Consider the following 12,334-nt stretch of genomic DNA (forward strand, 5'->3'; position numbering starts at 1 on the left):
GCCAGGGGAAAGTGGGTGGAGAAGCACCTTCAAAGCCTCTGGGGAGGGAGGAGAAATCAAGAAGTTTCCAGGCCAGAGGTACCCAGCCCTGGGGTGGGTCAGAGAGGGGTAGGGTTCAAGTTGCTTCGGGTGCCCTTTGGAGGTGGTGGAAGGCAGCGCAGGGGGTTACAAAGTAGCTGGAGTGCCAGAAACACAACACCAAAGCTTGTTTACCTCAGTCCTACTGCCTCGGGAACAGAGGAGCAACAGGGTCCCGGGGGCTCCCCTCCCCCTAGTTCTGCCCTTTGCTCCCTGGAGGGGACCTTCTTCCCACGCTGGAGTGAGGACACTGATGCGTATTTTTCCTTCCTTGATCTCATCCCTGAAGTGGGATGACAGCATGTCCCCCCACCCCCCTCTAGGGCTGAAGGGAGGGTCGGGGGAGATAATCAAATATTTAGCAAACTCTCAGCAGAGTTGAAGCTTCAAGCCCCACCTCCACCCCCCACCCACCCACTGCCGACTCTTCTGGCCTCTTCTGATTTTGTAGTCCTCTCTTTGAGAGCCTCCCACATGTAGCAACTCCAAGCCCCACAAAGCCCGGATTGGCCTGGCCTAAGAGGCCGCAGCATGCTTTATAGGTGGGGGGAGGAGCCGTCCAAAACAGGGGCCTCGGGGTTCCCACTGTGATACAATGGGATCAGCGGTGTCTCTGCAGCGCCAGGATGTAGGTTCAAACCCCAGGCCAGCACAGTGGGTTAAAGGATCCAGTGTTGCTGCAGCTGCAGCGTAGTGCAACTGCAGCTTGAATCTGATCCCTGGTCCAGGAGTTCCATCTGGGCAGCCAAAAATGAAAAAAACAACAAACAACAGCAAAAACAAAAACAAAAAAACAGGGGCTTCTCTGCAGATGAGAAAACTGAGGCTCAGAAAGGGGAAGCAATGACGTGGTCTCCTGGGCCAGAAAACTGGGATGTGTGTGGGAGTGCTCCCAGAGGGGGCTCGAGGCGGAAGCTCGGTGCCAGGCACATAGTAGGTATTCAGTAAACTAGCCCAACGGATGGAAGGAGAACAGTTTGGAGACAGATGGGGGTTGGAAGTGCCCACGGAAGGGGTGGGTGAAAAAAGTCTGCCTCACAAGGCCCCAAGGTCATCTGCAGAACAAATGAACCAGAGGAGGTGAAAACCTTGTGAATAAGAATCGGGCCTGCACGAGTTCCTGGGTGGCTCAGTGGGTTGAGGAATCAGCTTTTGTTTTTTTTTTTGTCTTTTTGCCATTTCTTGGGCCGCTCCCATGGCATATCGAGGTTCCCAGGCTAGGGGTCGAGTTGGAGCTGTAGCTGCCAGCCTACACCACAGCCACAGCAACACAGGATCTGAGCTGCGTCTGCGACCTACACTACAGCTTATGGCAACGCCAGATCCTTAACCCACTGAGCAAGGGCAGGGATCGAACCCACAGCCTCATGGTTTCTAGTCAGATTAGTTAACCCCTGAGCTACAACAGGAACTCGCGAGGAATCAGGTTTATCACTGCTGTGGCTCAGGTTTGATTCCTGGCCCAGGAAATTCTTTTTTTTTTTTTTTTTTTTTTTTTTTTGCTTTTTAGGGCCACACCTGCAACATATGGAGGTTCGCAGGCTAGGGATCTAATTGTCTAATTGATGCTGCAGCTAATTAGTGCCTACACCACAGCTACACAATGCTAGATCCAAGCCGCGCCTGCGAACTACACCACAGCTCACAGCAACACTGGACCCTTAACCCACTAAGGGAGGCCAGGGATCAAACCGACAACCTCATAGTTACTAGTCGGGTTTGTTTCCGCCGCGCCAAAACAGGAACTCCCTGGCCCAGGAACTTCTGCATGCCACAGGCTTAGCCTAAATAAATAAGTAAAAATAAAATTAAAAATAAAAATAAAAAATCTTGCCTGTAGGAGGTCTTGACAATAACAGCAATAGCACCTGCCTTCACCAGTTCAGACCTCTCCACCCCAGGGCTAAGTACTTGCATCATCGCCTATAATCTCTTACAAGTCTCCCAGGTCTCAGGCACCAGTGCACCCACAGAGTGTCCGCGTACAGGCACGGGAGACCTCGGGCCCCATTTTACAGATCAGGAAACTGAGGCTCCCAAGAAGGAGGCCGCGTGCCAGAGACCACCCAGCCCATAAGCAGCGGCAGCGGATTTAAGCCTGGGTCTCCCTACTTCCTCTGTGGTGTCCTCGCCATCCTGTCCAAGCCTCCTGGGCCTCAGCTTCCCCTCCTTGGGGATTCGCTGGCCTCCACGGGCCTCCTGCTCTCAGAGAACTCCGTGAGCCCGTGGACAGCCCCTTCCATGGGGGCCTCCCTCCTGCAGCTGCCTCCAGGGCCTCCGGATCCTCCCAGCCCCGGCGAGCCCAAGTGCAGAGGCCATGACCTCGTCTCTCTGCAGTTTAGGGGTCCATGGCCCAGCAGACCCTCAGCGCCAACTGAAGGTTGAGTTTTGTCCTTCCTGTGACTGCCTTTGATCAGTCATTTGACAAACTTTGATTGATAGCCACCATACGCCGGGCTGGGGATCTAGAGATGACACATTCGTGACACTAATATGGGGCCCACGTCTGAGTGGGGGGGACAGTGGAGGAGAAACGAGCTCTGGGCAGCTTGGCACGCAGCAAGCCCCTCAGGGAGGGAGAGGGAAGCCAGGTAGTGCGTGGAGAGTGGGGGAGGGGTGGGTCCTTGAGCCCTGGTGTCAAGGGACACCTTCCTGCAAAGACTTGAGAAGTGAGGCCACCTTCTGGGGAGATGAAAACAATCCTACCTCTAGGCCCCGGGTGGGGAGGGCAGTGGGAGCCGCAGGGAGAGGGCTGGCCCAGCGTGTTTGCCAAGTGCTGGCCTCAGCATCCAGGGCCCACCCTGGGGGAGCCAGGGGCCAAGGCAGGTTTTAAATGGCTCTGTCTTTCCACTTGCTCTCCCAGACTTTTGTCCCAGCCTGGGACACCTTATCTGAAAAATCCTCTGGCTTTGAGAGAGGCTTTGTAATATCAGGAGGGACCCATCAAAGGCCTCTGATGTTCTCTGCCGAGCTGGGCCTGAGCTCCTTGCCAGAAACTGGAGCTGCCTGTGAGACCGCCTGGTAGATGCCCTGTGGGGGTACCTTCCCAGGGTGAGAGGCCACTGAGAGCCCGGGGGGCTGGGCATGGGGCCTGGGTGATTTCATGTCCACATGGGCCCCTGCAAGGTAGGTCTCTCCACTGCACGGATGAAGAAACTGAGCCTGGGAGAGGGGTCCTAATGGGTCTAAGACCACACAGCCAAGAGATTGAAGGGCTGGGGCTTGAACCCAGGTCTCTCTGTCCTATGTGACTTGGGGCTCTGCAGTGAGGCTTCAGGAAGGCCATGAACCTCCTAAAAAGAAGCAAGATGGCAGTTGGGATACAAGTGTTTTCTGGGGAGCAAACCTGCAGCCTGGTGGGTGAGGGCCAGGACTCCGAGGTCACACAGCCCTGCGTTAGAATCCTGACTCTGACACCTGTGACCTGTGTGGCCTCAGGCAAGTGCTTGGGCCTCTCTGAGCCTCCCTCCCACCCTCTGAAGTTTCCCACCTCCCCGGACTGCTGTGAGGATGAAAGAGGGAGCCTGCAGTGGGCACCGTTGGTGATGGATAAACCTATAGGCTGCTCTTGAAGACAGAGTTTAAGAACTGGTGAGGAGTTCCTGTCGTGGCTCTGTGGTAACAAACCCAACTATTATGCATGAGGACCTGGGTTTGATCCCTGGCCTCGCTCAGTGGGTTAAGGATCCTGTGTTTGCCGTGAGCTGTGGTGTAGGTCGCAGAGGCGGCTCAGATCCCGCGTTGCAGTGGCTGTGGTGCAGACTGACAGCTGCAGTTTGGATTCAACCTCCAGCCTAGAACTTCCATATGCCATATCTGCGGTCCTTAAAAAAAGAAAAAAAAAAAAAAGAAAAGAACTGCTGAAGAGTTTGACAGTTCATAAAAGAAACTGTATCTTGGAGATGCATCATCTACTAAACGAAATAATACACTTTACAACTCAGTGTGTTCAGTTCAATCCCACATCTTTATAAAGTCCACATAGAAAACTCTGGAAGGAAATCCACCACTACAAAATGGGAATTGTGGCCATCTCTGGGTGTAAGGATGAGAGGTGACGTAATGGTTTGCCTTGTGTTTTTCTGTATTTTCCCAATTTTCTATACGGATGTATATTAATGTCTGTTAATATCAGAAATACTTTTTTGGAGTTCCCTGGTGGCCTTGTAGGTTAAGGATCTGGCATGGTCATTGCTGTGGCTTGGGTTTGATCCCTGCCCTGGAAACTTCCACATACCAAGGGCATGGCCGAAAATGGAAAAAAAAGAACGACATCACGACCTCTCATGGCACAGCGGAAATGAATCTGACTAGTAACCACAAGGTTTTGGGTTCGATCCCTGGCTTTGGTCAGTGGGTTAAGGATCCGGTGTGGCCATGAGCTGTGGTGTAGGTCACAGACGAGACTCAGATTCCATGTTGCTGTGGCTGCAGTGTAGGCTGACAGCTGTAGCTCCGATTTGACCCCTAGCCTGGGAACCTCCATGTGCCATGGATATGGCCCTAAAAAGCAAAAAAAAAAAAAAAAAAGAAAAAAAAAGAAAGAAAGAAGGAAGAGAAAAAAAGAAAAGACATCACTTTTTTTTCCAAAAGAGAAAGGAAAAAATATGTTTGGTCTGTCCCAAGCCAGAGCTGAGCCAGAGACAACGGCAAATGCCTGGCTCCAAGCAAGACAAGGCCAGGACGGATACACGATGGCCCTCAGACAGAAAGTGCTAGGTCTCAGGAGAGGGAAAACCAAGAACTGGGATCCTAGAGAGGACGCACATTAATCAGGAAAGCCTTCCTGGAGGAGGAGGTATTTGAGAGCACCCTGGAGAAGGGGCTGGATTTCGGCTGGAACAGAAAGGAGGGTGTGGCCCCACTGTCCCATGGGCACCTGGGAGCCACAGAGGGCCTCAGAGCAGGAGAGGGACTCGATTTTGGAAACTGGAATCTGGCAGCCATGCGGAGAAGAGAACGATACCCCCAGTCTCTGAGATCGCCCAGGGCTCCTGCATGGGGGCACCCCAGCCTCCCTCCCGCTGGTAGCCCTGCCCAGGCTGCCCCTACCCCCGCAAGCCACCTCCTCCACTTTGCGTTCTGCTGGTCCCGCCCTGACTCAGGGTCCTCCTCAGTCACGGAGGCCCTCTGGGGGCAGAGCTGCTGCAGAGCCTCTGCGAACCATATTGTATTTCGCACACACACAGACCTTTTCCTTTGCATTTTTGGCCACCCTGCGGCGTGTGGAGTCCCCCAGCCAGGGATCAAATCCAAGCCACAGCCACAACCTACGTGGCCCGAGATGGGGGAGTTGAATCTTTGCGCTGTGCGGAGTTTCCCCTGGGCACTGGGTTCAGAGACCCAGATCGGGCCAGCCCTGCCTGGACTTTCTATGGGGCAGGCGTTAGACTGACTCTACAGAGGACAAGGCGAGACTGTGTGACCTGTGCAGCCACGAGGCCCTCGGCCCAAAGGGTCTGAAATCCAGGCTATGTGACAGCTGAGGGCCCTTGGCTTCTCTGAGGACTTCCAGGGGCTTCAGGGGTGACTGGGGTCAGGGCCAAGGGCAGTAGCCTGGCATTTGGTGGGTTTCCAGCTTGCGGGGAGAGGAAGTCGGAGGTGGGGTAGAGTCCCTGGGTGCCAGCATGGAGCCAGATGCTTCTCCAGGCCCTGGGGAGGCCTTGGGAGCAAAAGTCACTGAAAGATTTTTTTTTTCTTCCCTTTTTGGGCCACCCCAAGGCATATGGAGTTCTCAGATCAGAGATCAAATCAGAGATGGGGTTGCGACCTACGCCCATAGCTGTGGCAATGTCAGATCCTTAACCCACTGAGCCAGGCCAGGGATCAAACCCGTGTCCCTGCTGTTGCAAAGACACCATCAGTCCTGTTGTGCCACAGCAGGAACTCCAGTAAGATTATTTTTGAAAGTCAAGGCTGGTTCTTGCTGCTTGAGTGACATCTTGGAAACCCAAATGAGTGGGTGACCCCAACTGCCACTTCCCTCAGAGCTTCCCAAGGCTTTGGCAGTGCCCTCCTCATAGCCACCAATACACAGGTGATTTCTGTCCCCTTGGTCCCCTGCCCTTTTTTTAATCTTTTCTTTTTATTCCTTTAGGGCCACACCCATGGCATATGGAAGTTCCCAAGCTAGGGATTGAATCAGAGCTGCAGCTGCCAGCCTACACCACAGCCGCAGCGACACAGGATCCGAGCCCCGCCTGTGACCTACACCTCAGCTCATGGCCATGCTGGATCCTTAACCCACCGAGCAAGGCCAGGGATCGAACCAGAGTTCTCATGGATAGTAGTCGGTCTCATTACCTCTGAGCCACAACAGGAACTCCCCCTTTGGCCCCTTAGAATCTTTCATTTGCTGTAACCCGAGGCTGGCAGCACTGCCCACCTCTCCAGGCAGCAGAACTCCTGGGCCCCTCCTGGCCATAGGCCAGCTTTGCTCAAGCAGGGCCTCTGAGAGTGAGGAGCTGGTGTGGGCGCCCGATGCAGGGCCAGGACCAAGAGCCTCTGGCCCTGGAGGGAGGCCCCAGTACAGGCCAGGGGCAGAGCACTACTGAGAGCTGGGGCAAAGGGGTCTGGAAACAGATGGCTAAGGCCCCTGGGAAACCAAAGGAAGAACAGAAGCGGGCACCCAATAGACTCAGAGAAGCTCCTTTATCCCCAGTCGGTGAGAAAGAGGCACTCGAGCCAGTGCAGCCAAATTAAACTCATCTCCCCTAAACTTACATCTCCCACAGTCTCCCCATCTCAGCTGACGGCAGCTCTGCCCTTCCAGGTGCTCAGGCCAAAGACCTTGGCGTGGTCCTCAGCTCTCTTTCTCTCATGCTGCACTCCTTGAACATGGGCCAGAGCTGGGGACTCGATTCTAATGAATATAAGGTGGCAGGAACGATGCTATGGGATTTCTGAAGCCCATGCTGAAGGGCATAGCTCCTGCCTGGCTCCTGCCTCTTGGATGGCTCACACTGGGGGAAGGCAGTGCCGTGCCCTGAGGATGCTCCCACAGGCCAGTGGACGGACCCATGGGGAGGAACTTAGGCCTCCTGCCGGTAGCCGGCACCTGGTGAGTGAGCCCCCCCGGAATTCGGTCCTCCAGCCCCAGTCAAGCCTTCAGATAACTACAGCCCCAGCCAGGATCTCGACTGCATCCTCATGAATCCCAAGCCCAGCTAAGCTGCTCCTGAACTCTTGACTCACTTCAACTGTGAGAGATAATAAATAAATATTTTTTATTGTTTTAAGCCACTAAATTTTGGGGGGAAGCCACATACATAGCACATGGAAGTTCCCCAGCTGGAGATCGAACCTGTGTCACTGCAGTCACCGGAGCTGCTGTAGTGAGAATACCAGATCCATAACCCACTCCACCACAAGGGAACTCCCTGGGCACCAGATGTTGCCCAATGTGTTATGTGGGATAGAAAACAAAGATATCCCATATCTGATTCACCAGCAAGTTCTGTTGGCATTGTCCATAAAACACATCCAGCATTTGAGGGCTTCCAGGCCATCTCTTGCCTGGATTATTACAATAATACCCTTGCTGGTTGTCCTGCTTCAATTCCTGCCTCTTTATGGTCTACACTGAACACGGCAGCCTGAGTCATGGAGTTCAGGTGAAACAGACTGTTCTTTTTTTTTTTTTTTTTTGTCTTTTTGCCATTTCTTGGGCTGCTCCCGCGGCAGATGGAGGTTCCCAGGCTAGGGGTCGAGTCGGAGCTGTAGCCCCGCCTACGCCAGAGCCACAGCAACGCGGGATCCGAGCCGCGTCTTTGACCTACACCACAGCTCACGGCAACTGGATCCTTAACCCACTGAGCAAGGGCAGGGACCGAACCCGCAACCTCATGGTTTCTAGTCGGATATGTTAACCACTGAGGCATGACGGGAACTCCACAGATTGTGTTCTTGCATTGCTCAAGTCCTCCCAGGCTCTGTCTTATGCAGATTAAAACCCAAAGTTCTGATGTTCCCACTGTGGTGCAACGGAATCAGCAGTATCTCTGCAGCGCCAGGACAAGGTTCGATCCCTGGCCCGGCACAGTGTGTTAAAGGATCCAGCATTGCCGGTAGCTGTGGCGTGGGTGGCAGCTGTGGCTTAGATCTGATTCCTGGCCCAGGACATCCATATGCCAAGGGGTGGCCAAAAAAGATAAGGAAAGGGGGTGGGGGAGTCAAAGTCCTCAAGGCTCTACCTCATCCAGCCCAATTTCACCTTTTTGTCCTCATTTTCTACCTGCTCTCCTCCTTACTTATTCCATTCCAGCCACACTGGCCTCCCGGCTATTCCTCAAATCCAGATTCATGGCCACCTCAGGGCCTTTGCACCTGCTGTTTCCTCTGCCTGGATTGCTCTTCCATTCAATGCCTTTAAGTTTGTCCTCTCATCCCCTTAATTCTTGGCTCGAATGTCATCTTCCCAGCAGGCCTTCCTACAGACCCACTTAGCACTGCATCCTTGGTTCCCTGGAGTTTGGCATTTTTAAATTTTTTTAATTTTTACCTCTCACACCCGTTACAGTTTCCGTCTTAATTTTGTTTACTGTCTGTCTCCACCAATGGGCAAATAAGCTCCACAAGGGCAGGATCTTTGTCTTTTTTTCCTGTTTTTCACTGCTGTATCTCCGGAGTCTAGAACAATGCCGATAGAGAGCAGACATTCAAAAAAATGCGTGTTGAAGAAAGTAATAAAATACAAACGGCTGGACCGTGAATTAAGTGGTTTTCCTCTTCAGGGGTAAATTACAGACCTGGATTGAAAACAGTGATGACACCGCCCCTTCTCACCCAGTGGGGAACGTTTCACCTGCTCGCGGTAGCACAGTGAGGGCGGGCCCTGCGGAAGCAGCCTTGACTCCTCCCTGTGCAGGGGCGTGGCCGTGGGCTCCAGGAGGACACAGACCGTCTGCCACCATGGCTATGTCCCCAGCACCTGGGACAGTGCCTGGCACGGAGTGGGTGTTCAATGAAAATTGCTAGACTAAACATATGAATAAATGAACCCTTCCAAATTCAGAAGGTAATTTGGCAATTTAGAACAACAATAACAACAACAAAAAGGAATGTGCATTTCGTTTTTTTTTTTTATTATTTATTTTATGGAAGTATAGTTGATTTACAGTATCTTCTTAGTTTCAGGGGTACTGAATCGTGATTCAGCTTATGTTTTTCAGATTCTCTTTGCTTATAGGTTATTGCAAAATACTGAGTATAGTTCCCTGTCCTATGCAGTAGGTCCTCGGTTATCTATTTTATTTTATTTTATTTTATTTTACTTTATTTTTGGCCATGCCCATAGCATGTGGAAGTTCCTGGGCCAGGAATCGAACCCAAGCCTCAGCAATGACAATGTCAGATCCTTAGCTGCTAGGCCACCAGGAAACTCTTCTATTTTATGTATAGTAGTGTGTAGGTATTAATCCCAAACTCCTGCTTGACCCTTCAGGCATTCTTTTTGGGCCAACATCCTGGTTTTAGGAATTTTCTCACAAACCTAATTAAACTCGTTGGCACGGATGTGTGTGCAGGAGTGTTCCCTGCTCCTTGTCTGTTCAGTCTGCCACGCACCCACTAAGTACAGGAGAGACAGCAGCAGACAGGCATTTTCCATTCTTACTTGGGAAGCATGCCGTCTACGTGAGAACAATCAAACACGGAAACCAACCTAAATATTTGTCCCCAGGGGATAAACAGTGCTCTTCTAGGTATGTTGGAAGTCTGAGGTATACACATGTGCTAACACATGAAGACATCTGTATGTGTGCTGTTGGTTTTTTTTTTTTTTTTTTTTTTTTTTTTTTTTGTATTTTAGGGCCACACCTGCAGGATATGGAGGTTCCCAGGCTAGGGGTCTAATCGGAGCTGTAGCCACCGGCCTAGGCCACAGCCACAGCAATGCAGGATCTTTAACCCACTGAGCGAGTCCAGGGATCGAACCCGTGACCTATGGTTCCTAGTCGGATTCGTTTCTGCTGCACCATGACGGGAACTCCTATGTGTGCTGTTAAATGAGATACAAATGGTTATAGAATAAGTATATTCCGAGTTGATTTATGTAGAAGAGAATTTTTCATTTGCCTTGGATGTTCTGTAAGGAACACACGAGAAGGTCAAGAGAGGGTGACGGATGTGCGTACCATCAAGTGGTCTTTCTCTTGTAGGTTATTTATAACTTTTGCCATAAACATATATTATGCTTCTGGTCATAAAACAGTAACTTTTTAAATAGACATTATGACGAGTGAAAGAAGCCAGACGCAAGAAAGATTCCATTGATGTGAGGTTCAAGAACAGGCAAAATAATCTGTGATAGAGATGAGGCGAGGGGCCACCTCTTGAGGCGGGATGGCTACTGGCTGGAAAGGGGCATCAGGGAATATTCTGGGTGATATGGACGTGGTGGCCCCGGTACACATACGTAAAGACGCATTGCGCTGGATGCCTAAGATTTGTGTACTTTGTGGTATGTCAATTAGAACTTGATAGTACAACTTAAAATTAAATAAAACAAAGTCCTATGAAGCGGACTCAAAACAGCCAAGAGTGAGGATTTTAATCAAGGCCCAGATTCCTGGATGCTGAGGGGTACATACTTGGCAGGCTGAGTCCGTGGTGGAACGGGAGAGGCCAGCTGCGCTGGTGACAAGCAGGATAGCACAATTGAAAACAGAACCAGCACGTTTCAGAGCAGATTACGAGGCTTAATCAGCCAGGCCTGCTCAGCTCAGAGCCACGACAATTTAATAGACACACGTTCGGGCCAAAAAAATAAATGGCTCGTGTGACCAAAATAACCTAATCGCATGCAACCTGTCAGGGGGACAGAGAACAGGCCTCCAGTGGGTCAGACAATTCCAGGAATCGGAGGTCAGGGAGCGGGTGGTGTCTGCCCCTGAAGCATTGTGGACGTCCCGGGCAGCAGGCTCTGGACATCCTGCAGTGATGGCATCAATGTCCCCAGCCAGCAGCAGGCGCAAGGCCCCAGGTTATCGCTCAAGTCAGGTCGGCAGGAGGGGCCGAGACCCACGTGGGTGCCGGCAGGAAGGAGCCCCAGGCCTGTGGAATCTCCTTTCACCCAGAAATAACATCCCTTCTGACAGCCGAGGTTATCAGCGGGATAGCAGTTTTTCTCAAAACAATAACTGGAGTCCTAGCAGCTGCCTCGGCCCGAACTCAACCTGGAGGGCTGGGCACGCTGTCAGCTCTGGCGTGGTGGTGGGGAGCCCCTGGGAAGGCCTGGTCTGTAAGCCAGCAAGGGGAGGCCGCGTGCGCTCTCACCCCTCTGCGCCCCGCACGCCGCACCCTTGGTGGACATCGGTTGGCAGACGAGCGGCTCTCGCCTTCGCCATCCTCTTTCATCCTCACAACAGCCCTGCAGGAGAAGAACTGCAGGCCTGGGGTTCCTGCTGTGGCTCAGGGGGTCGCGGATCCAACACTGTCTCTGTGAGGATGCAGGTTCGATCCCTGGCCTCGATCAGTGGGTTAAGGATCTGGTGGGTTAAGGATCTGGTATTGCCGTGAGCTGTGGTGTAGGTTGCCGACGTGGCTTGGATCTGGCGTGGCTGTGGCTGTGGTGTAGGCTGGCAGCTCTAGCTCTGATTCAGTCCTTAGCCTGGGAACTTCCATATGCGGAGGGTGTGGCCCTAAAAAGAAAAGAAAAAAAACCCATATATATATATATATATACATATATAGTTGATTGACAGTGTTGTGCCAGGTTCTGCTGCACAGCATAGTGACCCAGTCACACACATATATACATTCTTTTTCTCATACCACCCCCCGTCGTGTTTGACCCCAAGAGATTGGATAGAGTTCCCTGTGCTGCACAGCAGGACCTCACTGCTTATCCATTCTAAGCGTAATAGTTTGCAGGTCCTAACCCCAACCCCCCCGAATTTTCTATGATTAAGCCCATTTTTAAAGAGGAGGGACAGGCACTGAGGGGTAAGTGCTCAAAGCCATCGTCTGTGGGGGGGTGGCTCTCCTTTTGACATTGTCCCTCCCCTGCCACTAAATGCACACCTACTCAGCTCTACCTGGTGGAAGGTCTGAAGCCCCGAGATCCCCCGGCGGGGGGATGGTGATGGGGGCCCAGCATGCAGGCAAAGGGTGGGCCCGTGGGTGCGGAAAGGGAGGAGGAGGGGAGGGGAGTGCAAAAGCCGGGCCGCAGAAGGGCCCCCACCCTGCCTCGCAGTTCTTTGAGGAACAACTGTGAGGAGCCACCTGCCCCGCCCCTGGCTCTGGGAGTGGGCGACTT

This window comes from Sus scrofa, chromosome 5, assembly GCF_000003025.6.
Source record: "Sus scrofa isolate TJ Tabasco breed Duroc chromosome 5, Sscrofa11.1, whole genome shotgun sequence".
Classification (NCBI taxonomy): Eukaryota; Metazoa; Chordata; class Mammalia; order Artiodactyla; family Suidae; genus Sus; species Sus scrofa.